A 25,033-nucleotide genomic window follows, 5' to 3' on the forward strand; every position below is an offset into this window, starting at 1 on the left:
TATTTCATATATTGTATATATAATATTAACTGAAAGTACACCAAATACATTTTATATACTGTAAATAAATTATCAAAAATTACAGTAAATATATATTACATACTGTACATAAAATATCAAAAAGTACACCAAATATGTGTTATATACACTGTAAATAAACTATCAAAACTACACTAATTATATTTAATATACTGTACATAAAATATCAAAAATTACACCAAATATATATTATTTACTGTAAAGAAAATACCAAAAAGTACAGTAAATATATATTACACACCCTATGTAAAATATCACAAACTACACCAAATATATATTATATAATTTACATAAAATATCAAAAGGACACCAAATATACCTTATATACTGAACATGAAATATCAAAAATACAGTAAATATATTTCATATATTGTACATATAATATTAACTAAAAGTACACCAAATACATTTTATATACTGTAAATAAAATATCAAAATTACAGTAAATATATATTACATTCAGTACATAAAATATCAAAAAGTACACCAAATATGTGTTATATATACTGTAAATAAACTATCAAAAACTGCAGTAATTATGTTTAATATAGTGTACATAAAATATCAAAAATTACACCAAATGTATATTATTTACTGTAAATAAAATATCGAAAAGTACAGTAAATATATCTTACACACCCTATGTAAAATATCACAATCTACACCAAATATATATTATATAATTTACATAAAATATCAAAAGGACCCCAAATATATCTTATATAGTGTACATAAAATATCAAAATGTACAGTAAATATATTTCATATATTGTACATATAATATTAATTAAAGTACACCAAATTCATTTTATATACAGTAAATAAAATATCAAAAAGTACAGTAAATATGTATTACATACTGTACATAAAATATCAAAAAGTACACCATATATGTGTAATATATACTGTAAATAAACTATCAAAAACTACTCTAATTATATTTAATATACTGTACATAAAATATCAAAAATTAAACCAAATGTATATTATATACTGTAAATAAAATATCATCAAGTACAGTAAATATATATTACACACCCTATGTAAAATATCACAAACTTCACCAAATATATATTATAAAATTTACATAAAATATCAAAAAGGACACCACTTATATCTTCTATACTGTACATAAAATATCAAAATGTACAGTAAATATATTTCATATATTGTATATATAATATTAACTAAAAGTACACCAAATACATTTTATATACTGCAAATAAAATATCAAAAATTACAGTAAATATATATTAAATACTGTATATAAAATATCAAAAAGTACACCATATATGTGTTATATAAACTGTAAATAAACTATCAAAGACTACAGTAATTATATTTAATATACTGTACATAAAATATCAAAAATTACACCAAATGTATATTATTTACTGTAAATAAACTATCAAAAATTACAGTAAATATATATTACACACCCTATGTAAAATATCAAAAACTACACCAAATATCTATTATAAAATTCACATAAAATATCAAAAGGACACCAAATATTTATTATATACTGTACATAAAATATCAAAAGTACAGTAAATATATTTCATATAGTGTACATATAATATTAACAAAAAGTACACCAAATACATTTCATATACTGTAAATAAAATATCAAAAAGTACAGTAAATATATATTACATACTGTACATAAAATATCAAAAAGTACACCAAATATGTGTTATATATACTGTGAATAAACTATCAAATATACAGTAATTATATATAATATACTGTACAAAAAATATCAAAAATTACACCAAATGTATATTATATACTGTAAATAAAATATCAAAAAGTGCAGTAAATATATATGGCATACCCTATGTAAAATATCAAAAACTACACCAAATATATATTATATAATTTACAGAAAATATCAAAAGGACACCAAATATATATTCTATACTGTACACAAAATATCAAAAAGTACAGTAAATATATTTCATATATCTTACATATAATATTAACTAAAAGTACACCAAATGCATTTTATATACTGTAAATAAAATATCAAAAAGTACAGTAAACATATATTACATACTGTACATAAAATATCAGAAAGTACACCAAATATGTGTTATATATACTGTAAATATCAAAAACTACAGTAATCATATTCAATGTACTGTATATAAAATATCAAAAATTACAACAAATATAAATTAAATACTGTAAATAAAATATCAAAAAGGACAGTAAATATATACTACACACCCTATGTAAAATATCTAAAATTACACCAAATATATATTATATAATTTACATAGAATATAAAAAGGACACCAAATATATCTTATATATTGTACATAAAATATCAAAAAGTACAGTATATATATTTCATACATTGTACATATATTATTAACTAAAAGTACACCAAATACATTTTGTATACTGAAAATAAAATATCAAAAAGTACAGTAAATCTATATTACATACTGTACATAAAATATCAAAAAGTACACCAAATATGTGTTATATATACTGTAAATAAACTATCAAAAACTACAGTAATTATATTTAATATACTGTACATAAAATATCAAAAATTACACCAAAGGAATGTTATTTACTGTAAATAAAATATCAAAAAGTACAGTAAATATATCTTACACTCCCTATGTAAAATATCACAATCTACACCAAATATATATTATATAATTTACATAAAATATCAAAAGGACACCAAATATATCTTATATAGTGTACATAAAATATCAAAATGTACAGTAAATATATTTCCTATATTGTACATATAATATTAACTGAAAGTACACCAAATACATTTTATATACTGTAAATAAAATATCAAAAATACAGTAAATATATATTACATACTGTACATAAAATATCAAAAAGTACACCAAATATGTGTTATATATACTGTAAATAAACTATCAAAACTACACTAATTATATTTAATATACTGTACATAAAATATCAAAAATTACACCAAATATATATTATTTACTGTAAAGAAAATACCAAAAAGTACAGTAAATATATATTACACACCCTATGTAAAATATCACAAACTACACCAAATATATATTATATAATTTACATAAAATATCAAAAGGACACCAAATATATCTTATATACTGAACATGAAATATCAAAATGTACAGTAAATATATTTCATATATTGTACATATAATATTAACTAAAAGTACACCAAATACATTTTATATACTGTAAATTAAATATCAAAATGTACAGTAAATATATATTACATTCTGTTCATAAAATATCAAAAAGTACACCAAATTTGTGTTTTATATACTGTAAATAAACTATCAAAAACTGCAGTAATTATATTTAATATACTGTACATAAAATATCAAAAATTAAATCAAATGTATATTATTTACTGTAAATAAAATATCAAAAAGTACAGTAAATATATCTTACACACGCTATGTAAAATATCACAATCTACACCAAACATATATTATATAATTTACATTAAATATCAAAAGGACACCAAATATATCTTATATACTGTACATAAAATATCAAAATTACTGTAAATATATTTCATATATTGTACATATAATGTTAACTAAAAGTACACCAAATATATTTTATATAGTGTAAATAAAATATCAAAATGTACAGTAAATATATATTACACACACTATGTAAATATCACAATCTACACCAAATTTATATTATGTAATTTACATAAAATATCAAAAGGACACCATATATACCTTATATGCTGAACATAAAATATCAAAATGTACCGTATATATATTTCATATATTGTACATATAATATTAACTAAAAGTACACCAAATACATTTTATATACTGTAAATAAAATATCAAATAGTAGAGTAAATATATATTACATACTGTACATAAAATATCAAAAAGTACACCAAATATGTGTAATATATACTGTAAATAAACTATCAACTCCACAGTAATTATATATAATATACTGTACATAAAATATCAAAAATTACACCAAATGTATATTATTTACTGTAAATAAAATATCAAAAAGTACAGTAAATATATCTTACACACCCTATGTAAAATATCACAATCTACACCAAATATATATTATATAATTTACATAAAATATCAAAAGGACACCAAATATACCTTATATACTGAACATGAAATATCAAAATGTACAGTAAATATATTTCCTATATTGTACATATAATATTAACTAAAAGTACACCAAATACATTTTATATACTGTAAAGAAAATATCAAAAGTTCAGTAAATATATATTACATTCTGTACATAAAATATCAAAAAGTACACCAAATATGTGTTATATATACTGTAAATAAACTATCAAAAACTGCAGTAATTATGTTTAATATACTGTACATAAAATATCAAAAATTACACCAAATGTATATTATTTACTGTAAATAAAATATCAAAAAGTACAGTAAATATATCTTACACACCCTATGTAAAATATCACAATCTACACCAAATATATATTATATAATTTACATAAAATATCAAAAGGACACCAAATATATCTTATATACTGTACATAAAATATCAAAATTACAGTAAATATATGTCATATATTGTACATATAATGTTAACTAAAAGTACACCAAATACATTTTATATACTGTAAATAAAATATCAAAAAGTACAGTAAATATATATTACACACCCTATGTAAAATATCACAAACTTCACCAAATATATATTATAAAATTTACATAAAATATCAAAAGGACACCAAATATATCTTCTATACTGTGCATAAAATATCAAAATGTACAGTAAATATATTTCATATATTGTATATATAATATTAACTAAAAGTACTCCAAATAAATTTTATATACTGTAAATAAATTATCAAAAATTACAGTAAATATATATTACATACTGTACATAAAATATCAAAAAGTACACCAAATATGTGTTATATATACTGTAAATAAACTATCAAAACTACACTAATTATATTTAATATACAGTACATAAAATATCAAAAATTACACCAAATATATATTATTTACTGTAAAGAAAATACCAAAAAGTACAGTAAATATATATTACACACCCTATGTAAAATATCACAAACTACACCAAATATATATTATATGATTTACATAAAATATCAAAAGGACACCAAATATATCTTATATACTGAACATGAAATATCAAAATGTACAGTAAATATATTTCATATATTGTACATATAATATTAACTAAAAGTACACCAAATACATTTTATATACTGTAAATAAAATATCAAAATGTACAGTAAATATATATTACATTCTGTACATAACATATCAAAAAGTACACCAAATTTGTGTTTTATAAACTGGAAATAAACTATCAAAAACTGCAGTAATTATATTTAATATACTGTACATAAAATATCAAAAATTACACCAAATGTATATTATTTACTGTAAATAAAATATCAAAAAGTACAGTAAATATATCTTACACACCCTATGTAAAATATCACAATCTACACCAAATATATATTATATAATTTACATAAAATATCAAAAGGACACCAAATATACCTTATATACTGAACATGAAATATCAAAATGTACAGTAAATATATTTCATATATTGTACATATAATATTAACTAAAAGTACACCAAATACATTTTATATACTGTAAATAAAATATCAAAAGTACAGTAAGTATATGATACATTCTGTACATAAAATAACAAAAAGTACACCAAATATGTGTTATATATACTGTAAATAAACTATCAAAAACTGCAGTAATTATGTTTAATATACTGTACATAAAATATCAAAAATTACACCAAATGTATATTATTTACTGTAAATAAAATATCAAAAAGTACAGTAAATATATCTTACACACCCTATGTAAAATATCACAATCTACACCAAATATATATTATATAATTTACATAAAATATCAAAAGGACACCAAATATATCTTATATACTGTACATAAAATATCAAAATTACAGTAAATAGATTTCATATATTGTACATATAATGTTAACTAAAAGTACACCAAATACATTTTATATACTGTAAATAAAATATCAAAAAGTACAGTAAATATATATTACATACTGTACATAAAATATCAAAAAGTACACCAAATATGTGTTATATATACTGTGAATAAACTATCAAATATACAGTAATTATATATAATATACTGTACAAAAAATATCAAAAATTGCACCAAATGTATATTATATACTGTAAATAAAATATCAAAAAGTACAGTAAATATATATTGCATAGCCTATGTAAAATATCAAAAACTACACCAAATATATATTATATAACTTACAGAAAATATCAAAAGGACACCAAATATATATTCTATACTGTACACAAAATATCAAAAAGTACAGTAAATATATTTCATATATCTAACATATAATATTAACTAAAAGTACACCAAATGCATTTTATATACTGTAAATAAAATATCAAAAAGTACAGTAAACATATATTACATACTGTACATAAAATATCAAAAAGTACACCAAATATGTGTTATATATACTGTAAATATCAAAAACTACAGTAATCATATTCAATGTACTGTATATAAAATATCAAAAATTACACCAAATATAAATTAAATACTGTAAATAAAATATCAAAAAGGACAGTAAATATATACTACACACCCTATGTAAAATATCAAAAATTACACCAAATATATATTATATAATTTACATAGAATATAAAAAGGACACCAAATATATCTTATATATTGTACATAAAATATCAAAAAGTACAGTATATATATTTCATACATTGTACATATATTATTAACTAAAAGTACACCAAATACATTTTGTATACTGAAAATAAAATATCAAAAAGTACAGTAAATCTATATTACATACTGTACATAAAATATCAAAAAGTACACCAAATATGTGTTATATATACTGTAAATAAACTATCAAAAACTACAGTAATTATATTTAATATACTGTACATAAAATATCAAAAATTACACCAAAGGAATGTTATTTACTGTAAATAAAATATCAAAAAGTACAGTAAATATATCTTACACTCCCTATGTAAAATATCACAATCTACACCAAATATATATTATATAATTTACATAAAATATCAAAAGGACACCAAATATATCTTATATAGTGTACATAAAATATCAAAATGTACAGTAAATATATTTCCTATATTGTACATATAATATTAACTGAAAGTACACCAAATACATTTTATATACTGTAAATAAAATATCAAAAATACAGTAAATATATATTACATACTGTACATAAAATATCAAAAAGTACACCAAATATGTGTAATATATACTGTAAATAAACTATCAAAACTACACTAATTATATTTAATATACTGTACATAAAATATCAAAAATTACACCAAATATATATTATTTACTGTAAAGAAAATACCAAAAAGTACAGTAAATATATATTACACACCCTATGTAAAATATCACAAACTACACCAAATATATATTATATAATTTACATAAAATATCAAAAGGACACCAAATATACCTTATATACTGAACATGAAATATCAAAATGTACAGTAAATATATTTCATATATTGTACATATAATATTAACTAAAAGTACACCAAATACATTTTATATACTGTAAATAAAATATCGAAAGTACAGTAAATATATCATACATTCTGTACATAAAATATCAAAAAGTACACCAAATATGTGTTATATATACTGTAAATAAACTATCAAAAACTGCAGTAATTATGTTTAATATACTGTACATAAAATATCAAAAATTACACCAAATGTATATTATTTACTGTAAATAAAATATCAAAAAGTACAGTAAATATATCTTACACACCCTATGTAAAATATCACAATCTACACCAAATATATATTATATAATTTACATAAAATATCAAAAGGACACCAAATATATCTTATATACTGTACATTAAATATCAAAATTACAGTAAATGGATTTCATATATTGTACATATAATGTTAACTAAAAGTACACCAAATACATTTTATATACTGTAAATAAAATATCAAAAAGTACAGTAAATATATATTACACACCCTATGTAAACTATCACAAACTTCACCAAATATATATTATATAATTTACATAAAATATCAAAAGGACCCCAAATATATCTTCTATACTGTACATAAAATATCAAAATGTACAGTAAATATATTTCATATATTGTATATATAATATGAACTAAAAGTACACCAAATGCATTTTATATACTGTAAATAAATTATCAAAAATTACAGTAAATATATATTACATACTGTACATAAAATATCAAAAAGTACACCAAATATGTGTTATATATACTGTAAATAAACTATCAAAACTACACTAATTATATTTAATATACTGTACATAAAATATCAAAAATTACACCAAATATATATTATTTACTGTAAAGAAAATACCAAAAAGTACAGTAAATATATATTACACACCCTATGTAAAATATCACAAACTACACCAAATATATATTATATAATTTACATAAAATATCAAAAGGACACCAAATATATCTTATATACTGAACATGAAATATCAAAAAGTACAGTAAATATATTTCATATATTGTACATATAATATTAACTAAAAGTACACCAAATACATTTTATATACTGTAAATTAAATATTAAAATGTACAGTAAATATATATTACATTCTGTTCATAAAATATCAAAAAGTACACCAAATTTGTGTTCTATATACTGTAAATAAACTATCAAAAACTGCAGTAATTATATTTAATATACTGTACATAAAATATCAAAAATTAAACCAAATGTATATTATTTACTGTAAATAAAATATCAAAAAGTACAGTAAATATATCTTACACACCCTATGTAAAATATCACAATCTACACCAAACATATATTATATAATTTACATTAAATATCAAAAGGACACCAAATATATCTTATATACTGTACATAAAATATCAAAATTCTGTAAATATATTTCATATATTGTACATATAATGTTAACTAAAAGTACACCAAATATATTTTATATAGTGTAAATAAAATATCAAAATGTACAGTAAATATATATTACACACCCTATGTAAAATATCACAATCTACACCAAATTTATATTATGTAATTTACATAAAATATCAAAAGGACACCATATATACCTTATATGCTGAACATAAAATATCAAAATGTACCGTATATATATTTCATATATTGTACATATAATGTTAACTAAAAGTACACCAAATACATTTTATATACTGTAAATAAAATATCAAAAAGTACAGTAAATATATATTACATACTGTACATAAAATATCAAAAAGTACACCAAATATGTGTTATATATACTGTGAATAAACTATCAAATATACAGTAATTATATATAATATACTGTACAAAAAAAATCAAAAATTACACCAAATGTATATTATATACTGTAAATAAAATATCAAAAAGTACAGTAAATATATATGGCATACCCTATGTAAAATATCAAAAACTACACCAAATATATATTATATAACTTACAGAAAATATCAAAAGGACACCAAATATATATTCTATACTGTACACAAAATATCAAAAAGTACAGTAAATATATTTCATATATCTAACATATAATATTAACTGAAAGTACACCAAATGAATTTTATATACTGTAAATAAAATATCAAAAAGTACAGTAAACATATATTACATACTGTACATAAAATATCAAAAAGTACACCAAATATGTGTTATATATACTGTAAATATCAAAAACTACAGTAATCATATTCAATGTACTGTATATAAAATATCAAAAATTACACCAAATATAAATTAAATACTGTAAATAAAATATCAAAAAGGACAGTAAATATATACTACACACCCTATGTAAAATATCAAAAATTACACCAAATATATATTATATAATTTACATAGAATATAAAAAGGACACCAAATATATCTTATATATTGTACATAAAATATCAAAAAGTACAGTATATATATTTCATACATTGTACATATATTATTAACTAAAAGTACACCAAATACATTTTGTATACTGAAAATAAAATATCAAAAAGTACAGTAAATCTATATTACATACTGTACATAAAATATCAAAAATACACCAAATATGTGTTATATATACTGTAAATAAACTATCAAAAACTACAGTAATTATATTTAATATACTGTACATAAAATATCAAAAATTACACCAAAGGAATGTTATTTACTGTAAATAAAATATCAAAAAGTACAGTAAATATATCTTACACTCCCTATGTAAAATATCACAATCTACACCAAATATATATTATATAATTTACATAAAATATCAAAAGGACACCAAATATATCTTATATAGTGTACATAAAATATCAAAATGTACAGTAAATATATTTCCTATACTGTACATATAATATTAACTGAAAGTACACCAAATACATTTTATATACTGTAAATAAAATATCAAAAATACAGTAAATATATATTACATACTGTACATAAAATATCAAAAAGTACACCAAATATGTGTAATATATACTGTAAATAAACTATCAAAACTACACTAATTATATTTAATATACTGTACATAAAATATCAAAAATTACACCAAATATATATTATTTACTGTAAAGAAAATACCAAAAAGTACAGTAAATATATATTACACACCCTATGTAAAATATCACAAACTACACCAAATATATATTATATAATTTACATAAAATATCAAAAGGACACCAAATATACCTTATATACTGAACATGAAATATCAAAAAGTACAGTAAATATATTTCATATATTGTATATATAATATTAACTAAAAGTACACCAAATACATTTTATATACTGTAAATAAAGTATCAAAAGTACAGTAAATATTTATTACATTCAGTACATAAAATATCAAAAAGTACACCAAATATGTGTTATATATACTGTAAAAAAACTATCAAAAACTGCAGTAATTATATTTAATATACTGTACATAAAATATCAAAAATTACACCAAATGTATATTATTTACTGTAAATAAAATATCAAAAAGTACAGTAAATATATCTTACACACCCTATGTAAAATATCACAAAGTACACCAAATATATATTATATAATTTACATAAAATATCAAAAGGACACCAAATATACCTTATATACTGAACATGAAATATCAAAATGTACAGTAAATATATTTCATATATTGTACATATAATATTAACTAAAAGTACACCAAATACATTTTATATACTGTAAATAAAATATCAAATGTACAGTAAGTATATGATACATTCTGTACATAAAATATCAAAAAGTACACCAAATATGTGTTATATATACTCTAAATAAACTATCAAAAACTGCAGTAATTATGTTTAATATACTGTACATAAAATATCAAAAATTACACCAAATGTATATTATTTACTGTAAATAAAATATCAAAAAGTACAGTAAATATATCTTACACACCCTATGTAAAATATCACAATCTACACCAAATATATATTATATAATTTACATAAAATATCAAAAGGACACCAAATATATCTTATATACTGTACATAAAATATCAAAATTACAGTAAATAGATTTCATATATTGTACATATAATGTTAACTAAAAGTACACCAAATACATTTTATATACTGTAAATAAAATATCAAAAAGTACAGTAAATATATATTACACACCCTATGTAAAATATCACAAACTTCACCAAATATATATTATATAATTTACATAAAATATCAAAAGGACCCCAAATATATCTTCTATACTGTACATAAAATATCAAAATGTACAGTAAATATATTTCATATATTGTATATATAATATGAACTAAAAGTACACCAAATGCATTTTATATACTGTAAATAAATTATCAAAAATTACAGTAAATATATATTACATACTGTACATAAAATATCAAAAAGTACACCAAATATGTGTTATATATACTGTAAATAAACTATCAAAACTACACTAATTATATTTAATATACTGTACATAAAATATCAAAAATTACACCAAATATATATTATTTACTGTAAAGAAAATACCAAAAAGTACAGTAAATATATATTACACACCCTATGTAAAATATCACAAACTACACCAAATATATATTATATAATTTACATAAAATATCAAAAGGACACCAAATATACCTTATATACTGAACATGAAATATCAAAATGTACAGTAAATATATTTCATATATTGTACATATAATATTAACTAAAAGTACACCAAATACATTTTATATACTGTAAATAAAATATCGAAAGTACAGTAAATATATAATACATTCTGTACATAAAATATCAAAAAGTACACCAAATATGTGTTATATATACTGTAAATAAACTATCAAAAACTGCAGTAATTATGTTTAATATACTGTACATAAAATATCAAAAATTACACCAAATGTATATTATTTACTGTAAATAAAATATCAAAAAGTACAGTAAATATATATTACACACCCTATGTAAAATATCACAATCTACACCAAATATATATTTTATAATTTACATAAAATATCAAAAGGACACCAAATATATCTTATATACTGTACATTAAATATCAAAATTACAGTAAATGGATTTCATATATTGTACATATAATGTTAACTAAAAGTACACCAAATACATTTTATATACTGTAAATAAAATATCAAAAAGTACAGTAAATATATATTACACACCCTATGTAAAATATCACAAACTTCACCAAATATATATTATATAATTTACATAAAATATCAAAAGGACACCAAATATATCTTCTATACTGTACATAAAATATCAAAATGTACAGTAAATATATTTCATATATTGTATATATAATATTAACTAAAAGTACACCAAATACATTTTATATACTGTAAATAAATTATCAAAAATTACAGTAAATATATATTACATACTGTACATAAAATATCAAAAAGTACACCAAATATGTGTTATATATACTGTAAATAAACTATCAAAACTACACTAATTATATTTAATATACTGTACATAAAATATCAAAAATTACACCAAATATATATTATTTACTGTAAAGAAAATACCAAAAAGTACAGTAAATATATATTACACACCCTATGTAAAATATCACAAACTACACCAAATATATATTATATAATTTACATAAAATATCAAAAGGACACCAAATATATCTTATATACTGAACATGAAATATCAAAATGTACAGTAAATATATTTCATATATTGTACATATAATATTAACTAAAAGAACACCAAATACATTTTATATACTGTAAATTAAATATCAAAATGTACAGTAAATATATATTACATTCTGTTCATAAAATATCAAAAAGTACACCAAATTTGTGTTTTATATACTGTAAATAAACTATCAAAAACTGCAGTAATTATATTTAATATACTGTACATAAAATATCAAAAATTAAACCAAATGTATATTATTTACTGTAAATAAAATATCAAAAAGTACAGTAAATATATCTTACACACCCTATGTAAAATATCACAATCTACACCAAACATATATTATATAATTTACATTAAATATCAAAAGGACACCAAATATATCTTATATACTGTACATAAAATATCAAAATTACTGTAAATATATTTCATATATTGTACATATAATGTTAACTAAAAGTACACCAAATATATTATATATAGTGTAAATAAAATATCAAAATGTACAGTAAATATATATTACACACCCTATGTAAAATATCACAATCTACACCAAATTTATATTATGTAATTTACATAAAATATCAAAAGGACACCATATATACCTTATATGCTGAACATAAAATATCAAAATGTACCGTATATATATTTCATATATTGTACATATAATACTAACTAAAAGTACACCAAATACATTTTATATACTGTAAATAAAATATCAAATAGTAGAGTAAATATATATTACATACTGTACATAAAATATCAAAAAGTACACCAAATATGTGTAATATATACTGTAAATAAACTATCAACTCCACAGTAATTATATATAATATACTGTACATAAAATATCAAAAATTACACCAAATGTATATTATTTACTGTAAATAAAATATCAAAAAGTACAGTAAATATATCTTACACACCCTATGTAAAATATCACAATCTACACCAAATATATATTATATAATTTACATAAAATATCAAAAGGACACCAAATATACCTTATATACTGAACATGAAATATCAAAATGTACAGTAAATATATTTCCTATATTGTACATATAATATTAACTAAAAGTACACCAAATACATTTTATATACTGTAAAGAAAATATCAAAAGTTCAGTAAATATATATTACATTCTGTACATAAAATATCAAAAAGTACACCAAATATGTGTTATATATACTGTAAATAAACTATCAAAAACTGCAGTAATTATGTTTAATATACTGTACATAAAATATCAAAAATTACACCAAATGTATATTATTTACTGTAAATAAAATATCAAAAAGTACAGTAAATATATCTTACACACCCTATGTAAAATATCACAATCTACACCAAATATATATTATATAATTTACATAAAATATCAAAAGGACACCAAATATATCTTATATACTGTACATAAAATATCAAAATTACAGTAAATATATGTCATATATTGTACATATAATGTTAACTAAAAGTACACCAAATACATTTTATATACTGTAAATAAAATATCAAAAAGTACAGTAAATATATATTACACACCCTATGTAAAATATCACAAACTTCACAAAATATATATTATAAAATTTATATAAAATATCAAAAGGACACCAAATATATCTTCTATACTGTGCATAAAATATCAAAATGTACAGTAAATATATTTCATATATTGTATATATAATATTAACTAAAAGTACTCCAAATAAATTTTATATACTGTAAATAAATTATCAAAAATTACAGTAAATATATATTACATACTGTACATAAAATATCAAAAAGTACACCAAATATGTGTTATATATACTGTAAATAAACTATCAAAACTGCACTAATTATATTTAATATACTGTACATAAAATATCAAAAATTACACCAAATATATATTATTTACTGTAAAGAAAATACCAAAAAGTACAGTAAATATATATTACACACCCTATGTAAAATATCACAAACTACACCAAATATATATTATATGATTTACATAAAATATCAAAAGGACACCAAATATATCTTATATACTGAACATGAAATATCAAAATGTACAGTAAATATATTTCATATATTGTACATATAATATTAACTAAAAGTACACCAAATACATTTTATATACTGTAAATAAAATATCAAAATGTTCAGTAAATATATATTACATTCTGTACATAACATATCAAAAAGTACACCAAATTTGTGTTTTATAAACTGGAAATAAACTATCAAAAACTGCAGTAATTATATTTAATATACTGTACATAAAATATCAAAAATTACACCAAATGTATATTATTTACTGTAAATAAAATATCAAAAAGTACAGTAAATATATCTTACACACCCTATGTAAAATATCACAATCTACACCAAATATATATTATATAATTTACATAAAATATCAAAAGGACACCAAATATATCTTATATACTGTACATAAAATATCAAAATTACAGTAAATATATTTCATATATTGTACATATAATGTTAACTAAAAGTACACCAAATACATTTTATATACTGTAAATAAAATATCAAAAAGTACAGTAAATATATATTACACACACTATGTAAAATATCACAAACTTCACCAAATATATATTATATAATTTACATAAAATATCAAAAGGACACCAAATATATCTTCTATACTGTGCATAAAGTATCAAAATGTACAGTAAATATATTTCATATATTGTATATATAATATGAACTAAAAGTACACCAAATGCATTTTATATACTGTAAATAAATTATCAAAAATTACAGTAAATATATATTACATACTGTACATAAAATATCAAAAAGTACACCAAATATGTGTTATATATACTGTAAATAAACTATCAAAACTACACTAATTATATTTAATATACTGTACATAAAATATCAAAAATTACACCAAATATATATTATTTACTGTAAAGAAAATACCAAAAAGTACAGTAAATATATATTACACACCCTATGTAAAATATCACAAACTACACCAAATATATATTATATAATTTACATAAAATATCAAAAGGACACCAAATATACCTTATATACTGAACATGAAATATCAAAATGTACAGTAAATATATTTCATATATTGTACATATAATATTAACTAAAAGTACACCAAATACATTTTATATACTGTAAATAAAATATCGAAAGTACAGTAAATATATAATACATTCTGTACATAAAATATCAAAAAGTACACCAAATATGTGTTATATATACTGTAAATAAACTATCAAAAACTGCAGTAATTATGTTTAATATACTGTACATAAAATATCAAAAATTACACCAAATGTATATTATTTACTGTAAATAAAATATCAAAAAGTACAGTAAATATATATTACACACCCTATGTAAAATATCACAATCTACACCAAATATATATTTTATAATTTACATAAAATATCAAAAGGACACCAAATATATCTTATATACTGTACATTAAATATCAAAATTACAGTAAATGGATTTCATATATTGTACATATAATGTTAACTAAAAGTACACCAAATACATTTTATATACTGTAAATAAAATATCAAAAAGTACAGTAAATATATATTACACACCCTATGTAAAATATCACAAACTTCACCAAATATATATTATATAATTTACATAAAATATCAAAAGGACACCAAATATATCTTCTATACTGTACATAAAATATCAAAATGTACAGTAAATATATTTCATATATTGTATATATAATATTAACTAAAAGTACACCAAATACATTTTATATACTGTAAATAAATTATCAAAAATTACAGTAAATATATATTACATACTGTACATAAAATATCAAAAAGTACACCAAATATGTGTTATATATACTGTAAATAAACTATCAAAACTACACTAATTATATTTAATATACTGTACATAAAATATCAAAAATTACACCAAATATATATTATTTACTGTAAAGAAAATACCAAAAAGTACAGTAAATATATATTACACACCCTATGTAAAATATCACAAACTACACCAAATATATATTATATAATTTACATAAAATATCAAAAGGACACCAAATATATCTTATATACTGAACATGAAATATCAAAATGTACAGTAAATATATTTCATATATTGTACATATAATATTAACTAAAAGAACACCAAATACATTTTATATACTGTAAATTAAATATCAAAATGTACAGTAAATATATATTACATTCTGTTCATAAAATATCAAAAAGTACACCAAATTTGTGTTTTATATACTGTAAATAAACTATCAAAAACTGCAGTAATTATATTTAATATACTGTACATAAAATATCAAAAATTAAACCAAATGTATATTATTTACTGTAAATAGAATATCAAAAAGTACAGTAAATATATCTTACACACCCTATGTAAAATATCACAATCTACACCAAACATATATTATATAATTTACATTAAATATCAAAAGGACACCAAATATATCTTATATACTGTACATAAAATATCAAAATTACTGTAAATATATTTCATATATTGTACATATAATGTTAACTAAAAGTACACCAAATATATTATATATAGTGTAAATAAAATATCAAAATGTACAGTAAATATATATTACACACCCTATGTAAAATATCACAATCTACACCAAATTTATATTATGTAATTTACATAAAATATCAAAAGGACACCATATATACCTTATATGCTGAACATAAAATATCAAAATGTACCGTATATATATTTCATATATTGTACATATAATACTAACTAAAAGTACACCAAATACATTTTATATACTGTAAATAAAATATCAAATAGTAGAGTAAATATATATTACATACTGTACATAAAATATCAAAAAGTACACCAAATATGTGTAATATATACTGTAAATAAACTATCAACTCCACAGTAATTATATATAATATACTGTACATAAAATATCAAAAATTACACCAAATGTATATTATTTACTGTAAATAAAATATCAAAAAGTACAGTAAATATATCTTACACACCCTATGTAAAATATCACAATCTACACCAAATATATATTATATAATTTACATAAAATATCAAACGGACACCAAATATACCTTATATACTGAACATGAAATATCAAAATGTACAGTAAATATATTTCCTATATTGTACATATAATATTAACTAAAAGTACACCAAATACATTTTATATACTGTAAAGAAAATATCAAAAGTTCAGTAAATATATATTACATTCTGTACATAAAATATCAAAAAGTACACCAAATATGTGTTATATATACTGTAAATAAACTATCAAAAACTGCAGTAATTATGTTTAATATACTGTACATAAAATATCAAAAATTACACCAAATGTATATTATTTACTGTAAATAAAATATCAAAAAGTACAGTAAATATATCTTACACACCCTATGTAAAATATCACAATCTACACCAAATATATATTATATAATTTACATAAAATATCAAAAGGACACCAAATATATCTTATATACTGTACATAAAATATCAAAATTACAGTAAATATATGTCATATATTGTAAATATAATGTTAACTAAAAGTACACCAAATACATTTTATATACTGTAAATAAAATATCAAAAAGTACAGTAAATATATATTACACACCCTATGTAAAATATCACAAACTTCACAAAATATATATTATAAAATTTATATAAAATATCAAAAGGACACCAAATATATCTTCTATACTGTGCATAAAATATCAAAATGTACAGTAAATATATTTCATATATTGTATATATAATATTAACTAAAAGTACTCCAAATAAATTTTATATACTGTAAATAAATTATCAAAAATTACAGTAAATATATATTACATACTGTACATAAAATATCAAAAAGTACACCAAATATGTGTTATATATACTGTAAATAAACTATCAAAACTGCACTAATTATATTTAATATACTGTACATAAAATATCAAAAATTACACCAAATATATATTATTTACTGTAAAGAAAATACCAAAAAGTACAGTAAATATATATTACACACCCTATGTAAAATATCACAAACTACACCAAATATATATTATATGATTTACATAAAATATCAAAAGGACACCAAATATATCTTATATACTGAACATGAAATATCAAAATGTACAGTAAATATATTTCATATATTGTACATATAATATTAACTAAAAGTACACCAAATACATTTTATATACTGTAAATAAAATATCAAAATGTTCAGTAAATATATATTACATTCTGTACATAACATATCAAAAAGTACACCAAATTTGTGTTTTATAAACTGGAAATAAACTATCAAAAACTGCAGTAATTATATTTAATATACTGTACATAAAATATCAAAAATTACACCAAATGTATATTATTTACTGTAAATAAAATATCAAAAAGTACAGTAAATATATCTTACACACCCTATGTAAAATATCACAATCTACACCAAATATATATTATATAATTTACATAAAATATCAAAAGGACACCAAATATATCTTATATACTGTACATAAAATATCAAAATTACAGTAAATATATTTCATATATTGTACATATAATGTTAACTAAAAGTACACCAAATACATTTTATATACTGTAAATAAAATATCAAAAAGTACAGTAAATATATATTACACACACTATGTAAAATATCACAAACTTCACCAAATATATATTATATAATTTACATAAAATATCAAAAGGACACCAAATATATCTTCTATACTGTGCATAAAGTATCAAAATGTACAGTAAATATATTTCATATATTGTATATATAATATTAACTAAAAGTACACCAAATACATTTTATATACTGTAAATAAATTATCAAAAATTACAGTAAATATATATTACATACTGTACATAAAATATCAAAAAGTACACCAAATATGTGTTATATATACTCTAAATAAACTATCAAAACTACAGTAATTATATTTAATATACTGTACATAAAATATCAAAAATTACACCAAATATATATTATTTACTGTAAAGAAAATACCAAAAAGTACAGCAAATATATATTACACACCCTATGTAAAATATCACAAACTACACCAAATATATATTATATAATTTACATAAAATATCAAAAGGACACCAAATATATCTTATATACTGAACATGAAATATCAAAATGTACAGTAAATATATTTCATAGATTGTACATATAATATTAACTAAAAGTACACCAAATACATTTTATATACTGTAAATAAAATATCAAAATGTACAGTAAATATATATTACATTCTGTACATAAAATATCAGAAAGTACTCCAAATTTGTGTTTTATATACTGTAAATAAACTATCAAAAACTGCAGTAATTATATTTAATATACTGTACATTAAATATCAAAAATTAAACCAAATGTATATTATTTACTGTAAATAAAATATCAAAAAGTACAGTAAATATATCTTACACACCCTATGTAAAATATCACAATCTACACCAAATATATATTATATAATTTACATAAAATATCAAAAGGACACCAAGTATATCTTATATAGTGTACATAAAGTATCAAAATGTACAGTAAATATATTTCCTATATTGTACATATAATATTAACTAAAAGTACACCAAATACATTTTATATACTGTAAATAAAATATCAAAAATACAGTAAATATATATTACATACTGTACATAAAATATCAAAAAGTACACCAAATATGTGTAATATATACTGTAAATAAACTATCAAAAACTGCAGTAATTATATTTAATATACTGTACATAAAATATCAAAAATTACACCAAATGTATATTATTTACTGTGAATAAAGTATCAAAAAGTACAGTAAATATATATTACACACCCTATGTAAAATATCACAATCTACAAGAAATATATATTATATAATTTACATAAAATATCAAAAGGACAACAAATATATATTATATACTGTACATAAAATATCAAAATGTACAGTAAATATATTTCATATATTGTACATATAATATTAACTAAAAGTACACCAAATATATTTTATATACAGTAAATAAATTATCAAAAATTACAGTAAATATATATTGCATACTGTACATAAAATATCAAAAAGTACACCAAATATGTGTTATATATACTGTAAATAAACTATCAAAACTACACTAATTATATTTAATATACTGTACATAAAATATCAAAAATTACACCAAATATATATTATTTACTGTAAAGAAAATACCAAAAAGTACAGTAGATATATATTACACACGCTATGTAAAATATCACAAACTACACCAAATATATACTATATAATTTACATAAAATATCAAAAGGACACCAAATATATCTTATATAATGAACATGAAATATCAAAATGTACAGTAAATATATTTCATATATTGTACATATAATATTAACTAAAAGTACACCAAATACATTTTATATACTGTAAATAAATTATCAAAATGTACAGTAAATATATATTACATTCTGTACATAAAATATCAAAAAGTACACCAAATTTGTGTTTTATATACTGTAAATAAACTATCAAAAACTGCAGTAATTATATTTAATATACTGTACATAAAATATCAAAAATTAAACCAAATGTATATTATTTACTGTAAATAAAATATCAAAAAGTACAGTAAATATATATTACACACCCTATGTAAAATATCACAATCAACACCAAATATATATTATATAATTTACATAAAATAACAAAAGGACACCAAATATATCTTATATACTGTACATAAAATATCAAAAATTACAGTAAATATATTTCATATATTGTACATATAATATTAACTAAAAGTACACCAAATACATTTTATATACTGTAAATAAATTATCAAAAATTACAGTAAATCTATATTACATACTGTACAAAAAATATCAAAAAGTACACCAAATATGTGTTATATATACTGTAAATAAACTATTAATACTACACTAATTATATTAAATATACTGTACATAAAATATAAAAAATTACACCGAATGTATATTATATACTGTAAATAAAATATCAAAAAGTACAATAAATATATATTACACACCCTATGTGAAATATCACAAACTTCACCAAATATATATTATATAATTTACATAAAATATCAAAAGGACACCAAATATATCTTCTATACTGTATATAAAATATCAAAATTACAGTAAATATATTTCATATATTGTGCATAAAATGTTAACTAAAAGTACACCAAATACATTTTATATACTGTAAATAAAATATCAAAAAGTACAGTAAATATATATTACACACCCTATGTAAAATATCACAAACTTCACCAAATATATATTATATAATTTACATAAAATATCAAAAGGACACCAAATATATCTTCTATACTGTACATAAAACATCAAAATGTACAGTAAATATATTTCATATATTGTATATATAATATTAACTAAAAGTACACCAAATACATTTTATATACTGTAAATAAAATATCAAAAATATAGTAAATATATATTACATACTGTACATAAAATATCAAAATGTACGCCAAATATGTGTTATATATACTGTAAATAAACTATCAAAACTACACTAATTATATTTAATATACTGTACATAAAATATCAAAAATTACACCAAATATATATTATCTACTGTAAAGAAAATACCAAAAAGTACAGTAAATATATATTACACACCCTATGTAAAATATCACAAACTACAGCAAATATATATTATATAATTTACATAAAATATCAAAAGGACACCAAATATATCTTATATACTGAACATGAAATATCAAAATGTACAGTAAATATATTTCATATGTTGTACGTATAATATTAACTAAAAGTACACCAAATATATTTTATATACTGTAAATAAAATATCAAAATGTACAGTAAATATATATTACATTCTGTACATAAAATATCAAAAAGTAAACCAAATTTGTGTTTTAGATACTGTAAATAAACTATCAAAACTGCAGTAATTATATTTAATATACTGTACATAAAATATCAAAAATTAAACCTAATGTATATTATTTACTGTAAATAAAATATCAAAAAGTACAGTAAATATATCTTACACTCCCTATGTAAAATATCAGAATCTACACCAAATATATATTATATAATTTACATGAAATATCAAAAGGACACCAAATATATCTTATATAGTGTACATAAAATATCACAATGTACAGTAAATATATTTCCTATATTGTACATATAATATTAACTAAAAGTACACCAAATATATTTTATATACTATAAATAAAATATCAAAAATACAGTAAATATATATTACATAGTGTACATAAAATATCAAAAAGTACACCAAATATGTGTAATATATACTGTAAATAAACTATCAAAAACTACAGTAATTATATTAAATATACTGTACATAAAATATCAAAAATTACACCAAATGTATATTATATACTGTAAATAAAATATCAAAAAGTACAGTAAATATATATTACACACCCTATGTAAAATATCACAAACTTCACCAAATATATATTATATAATTTACATAAAATATCAAAAGGCCACCAAATATATCTTATATACTGTACATAAAATATCAAAATGTACAGTAAATATATATTACACACCCTATGTAAAATATCACAATCTACACCAAATATATATTATATAATTTACATAAAATATCAAAAGGACACCAAATATATCTTATATACTGTACATAAAATATCAAAATTACAGTAAATATATTTCATATATTGTACATATAATGTTAACTAAAAGTACACCAAATATATTTTATATATTGTAAATAAAATATCAAAATGTAGAGTAAATATATATTACACACCCTATGTAAAATATCACAATCTACACCGAATTTATGTTATGTAATTTACATAAAATATCAAAAGGACACCAAATATACCTTATATGCTGAACATAAAATATCAAAATGTACCGTAAATATATTTCATATATTGTACATATAATATTAACTAAAAGTACACCAAATACATTTTATATACTGTAAATAAAATATCAAATAGTAGAGTAAATATATATTACATACTGTACATAAAATATCAAAAAGTACACAAAATATGTGTAATATATACTGTAAATAAACTATCAAATCCACAGTAATTATATATAATATACTGTACATAAAATATCAAAAATTACACCAAATGTGTATTATTTACTGTAAATAAAATATCAAAAAGTACAGGAAATATATGTTACACTCCCTATGTAAAATATCACAATCTACACCAAATATATATTATATAATTTACATAAAATATCAAACGGACACCAAATATGTCTTATATAGTGTACATAAAATATCAAAATATACAGTAAATATATTTCCTATATTGTACATATAATATTAACTAAAAGTACACCAAATACATTTTATATACTGTAAATAAAATATCAAAAATACAGTAAATATATATTACATACTGTACATAAAATATGAAAAAGTACACCAAATATGTGTAATATATACTGTAAATAAACTATCAAAACTACACTAATTATATTTAATATACTGTACATAAAATATCAAAAATTACACCAAATATATATTATTTACTGTAAAGAAAATACCAAAAAGTACAGTAAATATATATTACACACCCTATGTAAAATATCACAAACTACACCAAATATATATTATATAATTTATATGAAATATCAAAAGGACACCAAATATACCTTATATACTGAACATGAAATATCAAAATGTACAGTAAATATATTTCATATATTGTACATATAATATTAACTAAAAGTACACCAAATACAT

The sequence above is a fragment of the Pan paniscus genome, chromosome 22 (assembly GCF_029289425.2).
Source record: "Pan paniscus chromosome 22, NHGRI_mPanPan1-v2.0_pri, whole genome shotgun sequence".
Lineage (NCBI taxonomy): Eukaryota > Metazoa > Chordata > Mammalia > Primates > Hominidae > Pan > Pan paniscus.